The sequence below is a fragment of the Dendropsophus ebraccatus genome, chromosome 4 (assembly GCF_027789765.1).
Source record: "Dendropsophus ebraccatus isolate aDenEbr1 chromosome 4, aDenEbr1.pat, whole genome shotgun sequence".
NCBI lineage: Eukaryota > Metazoa > Chordata > Amphibia > Anura > Hylidae > Dendropsophus > Dendropsophus ebraccatus.
In genome coordinates, this window is record NC_091457.1 from 99829409 (window position 1) to 99844063 (window position 14655).

Sequence of the window (14655 nt, forward strand, 5' to 3'; positions counted from 1 at the left end):
AGTCATGTGCTGTTATCAGGATTATTGGCCGCTGCATGTGGTGTTATACGGTAAATGTGGGAATGCGGCCTAAGCCTGATCAGAAATCAATATGATATTCAGAAACTAGAAAATCCTGATGCTAATTGGTGAGTGAAGATGGGTCGTCTTCAGGTTTAGCACCTAGGACAGCAGCAACTGTTAATACGCCATTCATACCCCTCATACTTGCATGGCATTTTTATTTTTGGCGTCTTTTAGCTCAGTGATAGTTTTTCTGAAAAGTTCCCTGCTCTGGCCATGACATTGTTTTCATGATCGCACAGAGTGAGAATACAGGAGCCATTGCTGGCAACAGGACTGGAGTTCTGGGCTTACAAGGTGGCTACACTACTGGTGAGCTGGATGAACATTCTCTGTCTCACACATACTCACACATGGGCTGTGTATAATGCAGTTTCATAGTTTTTATTTTCTTAATTAGTATTTTCTGGGATGTGCTTCGTTTTATTACTTTCATTTTCTGGCATGAGGGACTGAAGAGAAAATGACAGTGACAGGGGAAGAGCTGGTGCTGCTGTGCTGGACTATCTGTCGCCCCCCTGGCTGTAGTTCAATTTGAACTAATCTTTGCCAGGAAAGTGAACTAAATAATTGTTTAATTTTGAACTACCAATCACTACCTAGATAAAGCTAGAGCTAAAAAGGTAATAAAAGCCAATTGCAAACTTTCTTAAAGTTTCACTGTCATTTGGAAAAACGTTTGACATGTCAAAAGTATTGAATGGTCCGGGTTAAAACTGTTAAAACTAACACGCCTTAGGCACACGTTCAGTATTTGTTTCAAGTCCATAGATTCCTCCCGCTATCCACCTGTACAATCTGATAAAAATTATGGATTGGGCATATGTAATTCATCCATATTTCTGTAAATCCTTTTTTTCAACATTTCAATTATAACTCATTGATATTTTCTTTTATGGAAATACGGATGCTAAACAAGTTGCAATCCGTAAAAAATTGCGGATCCTATTAATTTGTTAAAAAAAAATCTGGGTCCGCACTAGGACATGTCCTTTTTTTTTTTCAACATTGGTTTGCGTCCTTGTAATCTACTGATCGTGTGAATAGCCCAATAGACATCAATGTACACTAACTTGAGTACGGAAATACAGATCCGTAGATTACAGGACGTGTGAATAAGGCCTTAGTGTTGTCACATTCCAAGACCTATTACTTTAAAAAAAAAAAAATAAATGTTTTTGCCTAACAAGGTTTTATATGTCAGTGCTATTTTTCTGTTTGATTTCTTTGTCATTTCCCTTTTTGGAGGTTGGTTATCTACTTCAACAATCCTGGGCGTTTTGTATTTTTTTTTTCTGTATTTCGTATAGGTTGGTGAGGTGTACACTGTATACGGGGTGGTCAATGAGGTGTACACTGTAGACGGGGGTGGGGGTCAATGAATTGTAGACTGTGTATATTGTGGGGGGTTGGTGAGGCGTACACTGTATATGGAGTTCATTAAGTAAAGTGTACACTGTACAGTATATGGGGGAGGAGGTCAGTGAGGTGTACACTGTATATGTGGTGGGAGGAGGTCAGTGAGGTGTACATTGTATAAGGGGGTGAGGGGAGGTCAGTGAGGTCTAGATTGTATATGGGCAGGGCTGGATTAAAGGGAGGGCACCAGGGGCACGTGCCCCGGGGCCTCCACCACTAGGGGGCCTCCACCAGCCTAAACCTGGAAGTAGGGTTTCTGAAAAAAAAAGCAAACAGTAGAGGATACACAACCTCACACAGAGTGTTGTGTATCCTCACTGTTTGCTGCTAACCATGGCTGCAGCAGCCTGTGTGTCCTGTGACTCCTCCTCATCCCTGTGAGGACTGTGATATTGCTGAGAGACAGGACACCAGGGCAGCTGCAGCTCAGTGTGAGCTAAAGGACCTGTGGTGATGTCAGGCCCATCTGATGAGGGAGGAGACAGACTCTGCAAGCTGTCGGAGGGGATGTGTATGGAGAGGAGCTCATGTCAATATGAGCAGGTAACCAGCCCTTCAATGTACACACACACCACAGCACAGCACTGCCTGTTATACACACACACACACACCTGTTACACATATTTTTTATGAATGCTCACACACATACAGCTCTGCTATCTATACTTGCACACTCTGTACTTTCCACATTGCCCCCTTAATGCCATCTTTATCCCCCCCCCCACAGTTACCAGAAAATGGCCACATTTTGTGGTGAGACCCAATACCCCCTCAGTGGCCCAGTGCACAGTATTGCTGTACTGCTGGACAAATAGCCTCTGTCCCCATTACCACATGATGTCTGCCATGTTGCTGTTATATAGTATCTAGATTAACCAGGCTTAAGTTGGTTTCTTATTCAGCAGTTTCTTATTCAGAGGATTTTTATTTTTCCTGTTTTAGCCATTATTCTTACAGAAAATGTATAATATTCATAACCTGCTTGTAAGTGAGCTTCCCTGAGGAGACTCGTGATAAATATGGCCAAAAGGAGCCCACGGTTGGCATAAAAATGGGCATCAAAGTAAAAACAAAAAATAAAATTGACTTTGGACCACTGATCTCACACTGATACTACACAGAGAGGGGGACCCCGCATCACACTGATACTACACAGAGAGGGACCCCGCATCACACTGATAATAGACAGAGAGGGGGGACCCCGCATCACACTGATACTACACAGAGAGGGACCCCGCATAACACTGATAATAGACAGAGAGGGGGGACCCCGCATCACACTGATACTACACAGAGAGGTACCCCGCATAACACTGATAATAGACAGAGAGGGGGGACCCCGCATAACACTAATAGTACACAGAGAGGGGCCCCACATGAAATTAAATAAAAACTGACAGTTTTCAACACTGAATTTGAAAGAAATAAAACATCTACAAACATTTTCACTTTTATGAAGAGCTCGGTGTCACAGCCATGTATAATGTTCATGAACATTATAAATCCCCTACAGTAAGGCAGCCATTTGTATGGATGACTGTATAGTTTTTTTGTTTTGTTTTTTTTTTGGGGGGGGGGAGGGGGGAATGAGAGGCCCCAAACAAAATTGTCGCCCAGGGCCTCCACCAACCTTAATCCGGCCCTGTATATGGGGTAAGGAAATCAGTGAAGTGTACATTGTATATGGGGTGGGGGGAGGTCAACGAGGTGTACAATGTATAAGTGGGTGGGGGACATCAGTGAGGTGCACGCTGTATAAGGGGGTGAGGAGGTCAGTGAGGTGTACAGTGTATAAGTGGGTGGGGGTCGTCAGTGAGGTGTACACTGTATAAGGGGGTGAGGAGGTCAGTGAGGTGTACACTTTATATGTGGTGGGGGAGGTAAGTGAGTTGCATGCCACCCAAGTGTTCCTTTTTTGGAGGGACGGTCCCAACTTTTGACCCATGTCCCTCTTTGCCCCTTAAATGTCCCTCTTTTTAACTAAGAAATGAGATTGGCATTAATAAACTTTCTATGCTGCTTTAGAAAGTGTTCGGTTTCTTAATGTATACTAGACCCAAACCTGCATTTTATACTATCTTGTGATGCTAATTGGATCCTAAGAATTGTTATATTCAGATGAATGATGTGACACCGTGGCCCCTTTGTATGCAAAGGTTGACAGTTACTGAAACACATTTGTTATCCTGTCCGCAGTTCCGCAATTACAGACAGGGTTACTGATGTGTGACTGGGACCTAAGGATGCAGTCACACATACAGGATCTGCTGCAGATTTGCAGATATCAATGTAACTAAATGCATAAATCCACAGCAGATCCTGTACATTTGAATGCATCCTTGAATGAAAAAGTATAGAAATGCCTGTAAAATTTTCCCAGCGTTAACCACACGTGTCCCTCTTTGGCCGTCTAAAAAGTTGGGAAGGTTGAGTGAGGTGTACACTGTACAGCAGGGGTGTCAACCTCAAATACACAGTGGGCCAAATTGAAAAAATTTAACAAAGTTGTGGGCCAACCTTGCTGTCTATTGATGCGTGTGTGAGGGGGTCCTGGCACGGTCAGTGCAGCATTTCTTGCTCTGTCAGCACTGTGCACTATGATAAATTATATACCATATTTTCCAGCGTATAAGACGACTTTTCAACCCCAAAAAATCTTCTTAGTAGTCGGGGGTCGTCTTATACGTTCGGTATGGTTGCCCCATACGGTAGGGGAGCTCAAAAATGTCCTCATCCCCACCGTATGAAGTGACCACTATAAAAAAAAAGAGTTAAAAGGGGTATTCCCCCCAAGAGCTAAAAAAATTAAATGCCCCCGAACCTAGCTGGTCTTACTCACCAAGTCCCCATGAGTATTTTGAGGCGTCTCCCATCTTTCTAGCTGCTGCCATTCCCAAGTTACACGTTTTTCTAAAAGATGGTCTATATCCAAGATAGGAAACTACATTTCCCATCATGCAATGCTTATGCCTGATGATGATGATGATGATGATGCTGTAGCAGAGCGGAGATGGCAATGTAGCAGAGCGGAGATGGCGATGTAGCAGAGCGGACATGGCGATGTAGCAGAGCGGACATGGCGATGTAGCAGAGCGGACATGGCGATGTAGCAGAGCGGACATGGCGATGTAGCAAAGCAGAGCGGAGATGGCGATGTAGCAGAGCGGAGATGGCGATGTAGCAGAGCGGGGATGGCGATGTAGCAGAGCGGGGATGGCGATGTAGCAGAGCGGGGATGGCGATGTAGCAGAGCAGGGATGGCGATGTAGCAGAGTGGAGATGGTGATGTAGCAGAGTGGAGATGGTGATGGGAATGATGCAGCAGAGGAGCACTGTGGGCGTCCAGGGGTGAGGCAGCTGCAGGTGAGTTCGCAGGGGGGGTGGGACTGGGGGGCCGCATGCACAGGAGCGCTGTGGGCTGCGGGCGGCCACTGGTTCAGCTGGGGGGGTGGGCTATCACAGAAAGGGTTGTGCAAAGAGTGTGGGGGGAGATACATGGTGCAGCCGTCGGGTGAGCTGCGGGGGAAGGGGGGGAACAGACTGTGGGCACGGTACGGGCGGCCACTGGGATACGGGGGGGGGGGGCTGCACAGAGAGGAGCAGCGCGAGCGCTCCCCGGGTGAGCTGCAGGGGGATGGCACAGACCGTCGGCACGGGCAGCCACCGGGTGAGCTGGGGGTTCTGCACTGAAAGGAGCGCTGCGGGCGGATGCTGGGTGAGCTGGAGGGGGGGGGAGTGTCACGACGACCTTGGGAACAGGCGGCCAACGGGAGACCTGGGGGAGGCTGCACTGAAGGGACTCGCGGCCCCCGGGTGAGCTGGGGGACGGGGGACGGGAGACAGACTGTGGGTATGCCGTCGGGAGCGCTGCGGGCTCACCGGGAGACCTGGAGGGGGACTGCACTGGAAGGGGTGCCGCTGGCCCGTGGGTAAGCTGGGGGGGGGGGCACAGACTGTGAGTACGCTCCGGGCGGGGGGGATGCATAGTGCTGGTGAGCTCCAGGGCGAGGGGGCACACAGTGGGGTGAGATCAGGGAGGTTGGGTGAATGGGGTTACACAGTGGGGGGGGCTGCTGTCAGAGAGGCAGAGATCAGCTGCAGCTGTCAGCGTCTCACTGTCCTTCCTCACTTCTGTGGACTGGGTTAGAAGCGCTAACCCGGCCCATTGAAGAGACTGAGGACACGTGATGCCGTCTCGGAGGTTGCGGGCCAGGAGCAGGGAGCGGTGTCGGGTTGGACTGAGGTTTGATGATTCTATGCATTCGGTGGGGGTGAGTGCGCCTAGATAACAGCAAAACTGTGCAGAATCCATTATAACTTTATATTGGAAAGATGGAAATCTAGGGGTGGGCAACGCATTAATGCAAAAATAATTTTGGGGGGAATACCCCTTTAACTCATCTGGGGCCCGTTCCCGGAAGCCACTTGTCTCCTGTCCGATTCCGGGCGCAGGCAGTGTGAGGTACACTGCCTGCGCCGGAGATCCCCGAAGCTCTTCCGGGCAGCCGAGCGCCTCATTGGAGAAGCTCAGAGACGCTTGACTGCCGGGAGAGCTTCGGCAGAATGACAGAGACGCCGGAGGTTCCCGAAGCCTCTGTCATTCGCCCATATTATAACCCGCTGCAACACCCTATGGGCCAGTTTAATGCAATCAGGGGCGGTCTTGGCATTTTTGGGGCCCCAAGCGAAGTTATGCCCGGGGCCCCGCCCCCTCGACACGCGTTCCAAAACAATAGACCGCTGTGTGTTGCCCCCAGTAGTATATACCCCTTTTGCGCTCCGCCAGTAATATACACTCCTTGTGTGCTGCCCCCAATAGTATATACCCCTTGTGTCCTGCCCCCAGTAGTATATACCCCTTGTTTGCTTCCCCCAGTAGTAAATAGACCCCTGTGTGTTCCCCCAGTTATATATAGCCCCCCTTGTGCTCCCCCAGAAGTATATAGACCTCCTGTGTGCTGCCCTAGTTGTATATAGACCCCCTGTGTGCTGCCCCCAGTTGTATATACCCCCTGTGTGCTCCCCCACTAGTATATAGGCCCCCTGTGTGCTCCCTCAGGGGTATTTAGCCTCCCTGTGTGCTCCCCCACTTGGATATAGACCTCCTGTGTGCTCCCCCACTTGGATATAGACCCCTGTGTGCTCCTCCAGTAGTATATAAACCCCCTGTGTGGTTCCCCCAGTAGTATATAGACCCCCTTTGTGCCCCACCAGTATTTTATAGACCCCCTGTATGTTCCCCCAGTAGTATATAGACCCCCTGTGTGCCCCACCAGTAGTATATAGACCCCTGTGTGCTCCCCTAGTAGTATATAGCCCCCCTGTGTGCTCCCCCACTTGGATATAGACCTCCTGTATGCTCTCCAAGTTGTATATAGACCCCGTTCTGCTGCCCCAAGTAGTATATAGACCCCCTGTGTACTGCCCCCCAGTAGTATATAGACCCCTCTGTGCAGCCCCAGTAGTCTATAGCCCCCCTGTGTGCTCTCCCTGTTATATAGCCCCCCTGTGTGCTCCCCCCATTTATATAGACCCCCGATGTGCGCTCCCCCAGTTAAACAGACCCCTGTGTGCTCCCCCTCCCATATAGTATATAACACAATAAAACAAACACTTATACTCACCTGGGTCCGGGCGTCTCCTCTTCTCTTCACTCTTGTGGCCGCAGGAAGGGTTTTCCCTGAGATCACAAGAGGCCGCACTCCCCTTGTCCTGGCGCCGATGCTCCAGTGATGTCACTGGAGCGCTGGCACCACAAGGACAAAGCAGCCACTTGTGACCGCAGGGAAAACCCTTCCTGTGGCCACAAGAGTGACTGACAGGAAGGGAGCCAATGTCCCCCGCCCTGTCAGTGCTGCTGCATGTAACTATGAGCGCTCATTACGAGTGCTCATAGTTACAGTTTAGATGGCAGCAGCGAGCGGGGCAGCGGCCCTGTCCAGCGGTCTTGAGCACAAGAGCGGGGCATGGGGGCCTCCCTGGATGTTGGGGGCCCCAAGCGATCGCTTGGTTTGCTTGGTGCCAAAGACCACCACTGAATGCAATCCATTGATTTCCTGGGCGGGCCAGAGTTTGGCATGCCTGCTATACAGTATATGGGGTGAGGTCAGTGAGGCGTACTCTCTATATGGGGTGTATTGAATGTAACGGCTTCTTCCCACCGTTACTACGCATATGGATTTGTATGTTTTTGCTAAATGTCAAAAAATGTGAATTTACCTAGGAAAAAATAATCTCCCTTTGATTACAATAGGCACAGTAATGTGTAACGTGAGTTTTTATTAAAGTCCTGCAATAAATTTAAAGGGAATTTTTAAAAAGGCCTAAAAAGCCACCAGCAGAGGGAGCAGGAGATTCTGCCGGCAGACGCCACAGTGGTGGGGAGGCGGTTCTGTCTCAGCGATTTCTGCCCATGTGCCGTTACTCATTATGCAGCTACTATTGGCCAAAATAAGAGATCACGTGTCACTTAGCGCCAATCGCAGCCTTTGAGGAACAAAGTGCGGTCTCCCGCAAGCGCAACAGACCGCACCATGGGCTGGGGGTCGCTAAAGACACCATGTACTTGGCAACAAAGCATGACACTGAGTGGGGGAGGGGCAGGAAAAGCAGCGACCGGGTCTAAAGGTTCACGTCCGGGATTGAGCCTTCATACATTATCTTAGTTTATTCAGCGGTTCCCTGTAATATTAGCCGTGACAGCCCGCATGTGTTTCCCCCCGCTCCGGATAATGGTACTGCCCAGGTGGAACTTTCAAGGGAGCTCCCTGGAGCTCGGTTGCAGCTGGCCTGTGATTGGACGGCGCAGCTGTCTACTTTTGATGGGCGGATCCGTATTTCCGCTTCCCTTATTGGCCTCTGACATCGGCCTGGCCCGTGTGCGCGCACGTTCGCTGACGTTTAACGTTGTACGTGCCTGGACCTCCAGACTGCTTGCTGATTGGCTGAGGAGTCAGACTTTCCAGGTCGCTGGGCGGAGTTTGTGTGAAATAGGAGCAAGGAGGAGGAGGCCGTTGCGGGAGCGAGCGTCGCCATTTTGTGGAAAACAAACGGATACAACCGGAAAGCGGGAAGGGGAAGGCGAGGCCCGGTCGTTAGTGGAGATCGCTGGCTGTAAACGCTCGCTTGGTAATCTGGGCATGGTTTTGTTGACCGGGTTATTCTCGAGCCGCCAGAGGGGAGTGTGGGGCTCAGAGGCCTGCGTGTGACCGGAGAACCCGGCTAAGAGGCCTTGTCCCCCTGACTCAGCCTGTCCTCCACCTTCTTCCTTATCCGGGCTGCTCTTGGTATTACAGGGGCCTTGTGACTGTAAAGGGTGGGTGGTGCCTGCCACTGTAGTGGAGCCAAAGGAAGGAACCTGTATGACTGGTGTGAGGACCATCTAACGTAGTGGACCCCGTGTGACTGGTGTGAGGAGCCCCTAACATAGTGGGCCCTGTGTGACTGGTGTGAGGAGCCCCTAACATAGTGGGCCCCGTGTGACTGGTGTGAGGAGCCCCTAACATAGTGGGCCCTGTGTGACTGGTGTGAGGAGCCCCTAACATAGTGGGCCCTGTGTGACTGGTGTGAGGAGCCCCTAACATAGTGGGCCCTGTGTGACTGGTGTGAGGAGCCCCTAACATAGTGGGCCCCGTGTGACTGGTGTGAGGACAATCTAACATAGTGGGCCCTGTGTGACTGGTGTGAGGAGCCCCTAACATAGTGGGCCCTGTGTGACTGGTGTGAGGAGCCCCTAACATAGTGGGCCCTGTGTGCGGAGCCCCTAACATAGTAGGCCCTGTGTGAGGACCATCTAACATAGTGGGCCCCGTGTGACTGGTGTGAGGAGCCCCTAACATAGTGGGCCCTGTGTGAGGAGCCCCTAACATAGTGGGCCCTGTGTGAGGACCATCTAACATAGTGGGCCCTGTGTGACTGGTGTGAGGAGCCCCTAACATAGTGGGCCTTGTGTGACTGGTGTGAGGAGCCCCTAACATAGTGGGCCCTGTGTGACTGGTGTGAGGAGCCCCTAACATAGTGGGCCCTGTGTGCGGAGCCCCTAACATAGTAGGCCCTGTGTGAGGACCATCTAACATAGTGGGCCCCGTGTGACTGGTGTGAGGAGCCCCTAACATAGTGGGCCCTGTGTGAGGAGCCCCTAACATAGTGGGCCCTGTGTGAGGAGCCCCTAACATAGTGGGCCCTGTGTGAGGACCATCTAACATAGTGGGCCCTGTGTGACTGGTGTGAGGAGCCCCTAACATAGTGGGCCCTGTGTGACTGGTGTGAGGAGCCCCTAACATAGTGGGCCCTGTGTGACTGGTGTGAGGACAATCTAACATAGTGGGCCCTGTGTGACTGGTGTGAGGAGCCCCTAACATAGTGGGCCCTGTGTGACTGGTGTGAGGACAATCTAACATAGTGGGCCCTGTGTGACTGGTGTGAGGAGCCCCTAACATAGTGGGCCCTGTGTGAGGAGCCCCTAACATAGTGGGCCCTGTGTGAGGACCATCTTAACATAGTGGGCCCCGTGTGACTGGTGTGAGGAGCCCCTAACATAGTGGGCCCTGTGTGACTGGTGTGAGGAGCCCCTAACATAGTGGGCCCTGTGTGACTGGTGTGAGGACAATCTAACATAGTGGGCCCTGTGTGACTGGTGTGAGGACAATCTAACATAGTGGGCCCTGTGTGACTGGTGTGAGGTGCCCCTAACATAGTGGGCCCTGTGTGAGGACCATCTAACATAGTGGGCCCCGTGTGACTGGTGTGAGGAGCCCCTAACATAGTGGACCCTGTGTGACTGGTGTGAGGACCATCTAACATAGTGGGCCCTGTGTGACTGGTGTGAGGAGCCCCTAACATAGTGGGCCCTGTGTGACTGGTGTGAGGAGCCCCTAACATAGTGGGCCCTGTGTGACTGGTGTGAGGACCATCTAACATAGCAGGCCCTATGTGACTGGTGTGAGGACCATCTAACATAGCGGGCCCTATGTGACTGGTGTGAGGACCATCTAACATAGCGGGCCCTATGTGACTGGTGTGAGGACCATCTAACATAGCGGGCCCCGTGTGACTGGTGTGAGGACCATCTAACATAGCGGGCCCTGTGTGACTGGTGTGAGGACCATCTAACATAGCGGGCCCTGTGTGACTGGTGTGAGGAGCCCCTAACATAGTGGGCCCTGTGTGACTGGTGTGAGGACCATCTAACATAGTGGGCCCTGTGTGACTGGTGTGAGGAGCCCCTAACATAGCGGGCCCTGTGTGACTGGTGTGAGGAGCCCCTAACATAGTGGGCCCTGAGTGACTGGTGTGAGGACCATCTAACATAGTCCTCACACCAGTCACACGGGGTCCACTATCTAACATAGTGGACCCTGTGTGACTGATGTGAGGAGCCCCTAACATAGTGGACCCTGTATGACTGGTGTGAGGACTATCTAACATAGTGGTCCCTGTGTGACTGGTGTGAGGACCATCTAACATAGTGGTCCCTGTGTGACTGGTGTGAGGACCATCTAACATAGTGGGCCCTGTGTGACTGGTGTGAGGACCATCTAACATAGTGGACCCCGTGTGACTGGTGTGAGGACCATCTAACATAGTCCTCACACCATTCACACTGGGTCCACTATCTAACAAAGTGGACCCTGTGTGACTGATGTGAGGAGCCCCTAACATAGTGGACCCTGTATGACTGGTATGACTGGTGTGACTGGTGTGAGGACTATCTAACATAGTGGACCCTGTGTGACTGATGTGAGGAGCCCCTAACATAGTGGGCCCTGTGTGACTGGTGTGAGGACCATCTAACATAGTGGGCCCTGTGTGACTGGTGTGAGGACCATCTAACATAGTGGACCCCGTGTGACTGGTGTGAGGACCATCTAACATAGTCCTCACACCATTCACACTGGGTCCACTATCTAACAAAGTGGACCCTGTGTGACTGATGTGAGGAGCCCCTAACATAGTGGACCCTGTATGACTGGTATGACTGGTGTGACTGGTGTGAGGACTATCTAACATAGTGGACCCTGTGTGACTGATGTGAGGAGCCCCTAACATAGTGGGCCCTGTGTGACTGGTGTGAGGACCATCTAACATAGTGGGCCCTGTGTGACTGGTGTGAGGACCATCTAACATAGTGGGCCCTGTGTGACTGGTGTGAGGAGCCCCTAACATAGTGGACCCCGTGTGACTGGTGTGAGGACCATCTAACATAGTGGACCCTGTATGACTGGTGTAAGGAGCCCCTAACATAGTGGGCCCTGTGTGACTGGTGTGAGGACCATCTAACATAGTGGACCCTGTGTGACTGATGTAAGGAGCCAGTAACATAGTGGGCCCTGTGTGACAGGTGTGAGGAGCCCCTAACATAGTGGGCCCTGTGTGACAGGTGTGAGGACCATCTAACATAGTGGACCCTGTATGACTGGTGTGAGGAGCCCCTAACATAGTGGACCCCGTGTGACTGGTGTGAGGACCATCTAACATAGTGGACCCTGTGTGACTGATGTAAGGAGCCAGTAACATAGTGGGCCCTGTGTGACAGGTGTGAGGAGCCCCTAACATAGTGGGCCCTGTGTGACAGGTGTGAGGACCATCTAACATAGTGGACCCTGTATGACTGGTGTGAGGAGCCCCTAACATAGTGGACCCCGTGTGACTGGTGTGAGGACCATCTAACATAGTGGACCCCGTATGACTGATGTAAGGAGCCAGTAAGGTAGTGGGCCCTATGTGACTGATGTGAGGACCATCTAACGAAGTGGACCCTGTGTGACTGATGTGAGGACCATCTAACATAGTGGACCCCGTGTGACTAATGTGAGGTGAGACGGGTATTGTGGGATCTCTAGCATGATCCCTTAGGCTTCACGTCCAGTGACGTATAAGTCCTGTGATTTAGTCCTGCTAGCTAGATCCGTGGAAAACAATCTGTCGTTACATCCATTTTTTCCACTGATGGTCATGACATCACCCCAGTACGTATTACACCATGTGTAGGCATCATGCAGGGTTCTGTAGTCCCTCTCTAACATGCTGAGCCTTGTTGTCCCCAAGCACTGGCACCAGGGGGGGGGGGTTGGGGAAGAATTGCCTCTGTCTATGTTTGGGTGGCAGTGCCTCTAGCTGGGAAGCAGTAGGTAGCAGGGGGCATATGGTAGAGGAGCTGGTGAATGCAACTGTGTGCATACAACTGGGGGTTTCTGCTGCCAGGGCTCCAGACACCGCCAGGAGCAGTGACATGGTATTTCTGTAGAATCGCTGAAAAATGGACCTCAGAGTCCTATTTTTAAGTAGACTCATAGGATTTAATGGGCCCTAAAATTTTTCGTTGTGACTGACAATTTCACATTACATGTGAATAAGGCCTTAGGTTTACTGGCGTTATAGTGTAGCGGCATTTTGCATCACTTTAGGGCATTATCGTTTTTCTTTATGTGGCATAAAGTGATCCCTACCCTGGTCCCCTGCAAGCGTGTGGTAGTATTTAATACTGGGGGGGGGGGGAAACCCTTTAACACCTGGGACTGTTACTGGGAATGATACAGATTACTAATTGCCACTCCTACCCAAGAAGACATCTAACGTTATCTGAAATCCACCATGTGGTTCTGCCCCTATGAACTGTGGCCAGGAGGAACCATGCAGCGATAAGGCTAGGGCCACATGGCCACTTTGTTTGCACAATGTGAAGATTGCAGTGTGGTGCATCTAATAATTACCAATGTACCCACATTGCAGTCTGTGATACAGCACCATCCTTAATTGATTTTTGGTTGCAGCCACTGACATCAATGCAAGTTGCTTTCCATATTCTCTGCAATTTGGGTTTTCCCTTTCACAGCCAGATCGGAGCTGTAATTGTCTCCTGACAAGTCACACAACTTAAGATGAGATTTGCTGATGTGCGACATGTAGTCCTAGTGTAAAGGAGAAGTGGTGGTGCAGGACATGGCACTGATGTGACACTGCTGGTCTCACAATTGTTGCAAGTGTAAGGGCCCATATAGTGTGGATGGTCCAGGTGGCTGCTAACCATAGCAGCAGTTGTTGTACAGGACATGTCTTGCCTGTTGATGCAGTATATTTCAATAGGTAAGAATATAGTGTGATCCTGACTGTGCCGTCTGGGATGTCCTCTTGGTCAGGGTCTACCATATGCTGAGTTTTTTTGTTGAGCAGTCTTTCTGTGGGCACCTCCTGTTCCCTAGCCCATACACCAATGAGCACCATGTGAAGGGTCCGGTGGTTATATAAATGGTGACTGGGGGGGGCGGGACACCTACTATCACTGCTGGCTGGTATCACTGGGGGGGATGTTTGGTGCTGGTGAGTTTGCTGTGAGGACATCAGATCCTTTTCTCTGGCAGAGATGATACCATGTAATTGCTATGTTCTCTTTTGAGTAAATGAATTCCAATGACTAGTGTGACTGTCACGATCATCAGGTGTGAAGCATGTTACGTTGTGTGTCTGAGCACGTTACTGTCTGAGTGATACATTCATTTCTCTTCACTGTAAGGAAATAGAGCTGAAACCCTCAATTGTACAATCCTGATGTCATTCTTTGTTTCCCATAGCAATAGGAGCTCAACTCTCGTTTCTTTTTGCTCTGGTAAAATGAGAACTGAACTTTGGTTGTGATAAGCAACAAAAAAAACTTTCTTTAACGCTATGTTCACTCTATGCACGAACAACGGCTGTTCGTTAATTGCAAACAACGGGCATGCTTGTCACAAAAATACATGTTAATTCTGTGAGGTTCACACTGTTTAAGGCATGGGTTTCCAAACTGCGGCCCTCCAGCTGTTGTGAAACTACAACTCCCATCATGCCTGGACAGCTAAAGCTTTGGATTTGGCTGTCTAGGCATGATGGGAAATGTAGTTTTGCAATAGCTGGAGGTCCGTAGTTTGGAGACCCATGGTTTAAGGTGTACCTGTCCTGGGGGGTGGTGCTGCTCTTCCAGCAGTGGGCCCTCTGGGCAAGTACACTTCTAAACCTTCACCTACACTGAGATCCATATACAGCATCAGGGCCTGGGTCTCCCTGATGGGTTCTTATCTTCTCTGCAATAATCAGTACAGCGACAGAGCTCTGTATATGTCTAGCTAATGAACAGTGTGGGCTGTTAGAGGCTCAGGGGAGGGATGTGATTAGGGGATCAGGGTTTGGGGCATATGG

At 50.7% G+C, this 14655-nt stretch overlaps 1 protein-coding gene across 2 annotated transcripts in view; it reads left to right on the plus strand.

Moving 5' to 3' along the window:
• Positions 1-8422: 8422 nt before the first annotated feature.
• Positions 8423-14655, plus strand: part of CNOT1 (CCR4-NOT transcription complex subunit 1) — a 34444-nt gene continuing 28211 nt past the window's right edge. The window contains exon 1 of one of the 2 annotated variants that reach the window (XM_069966393.1): positions 8423-8610. The gene's annotated coding sequence lies outside the window, so the exon portion shown is untranslated. Of the gene's footprint in view, positions 8611-8654; positions 8769-14655 lie in introns of those variants that run through there. The other variant, XM_069966394.1, reaches the window with a different exon arrangement.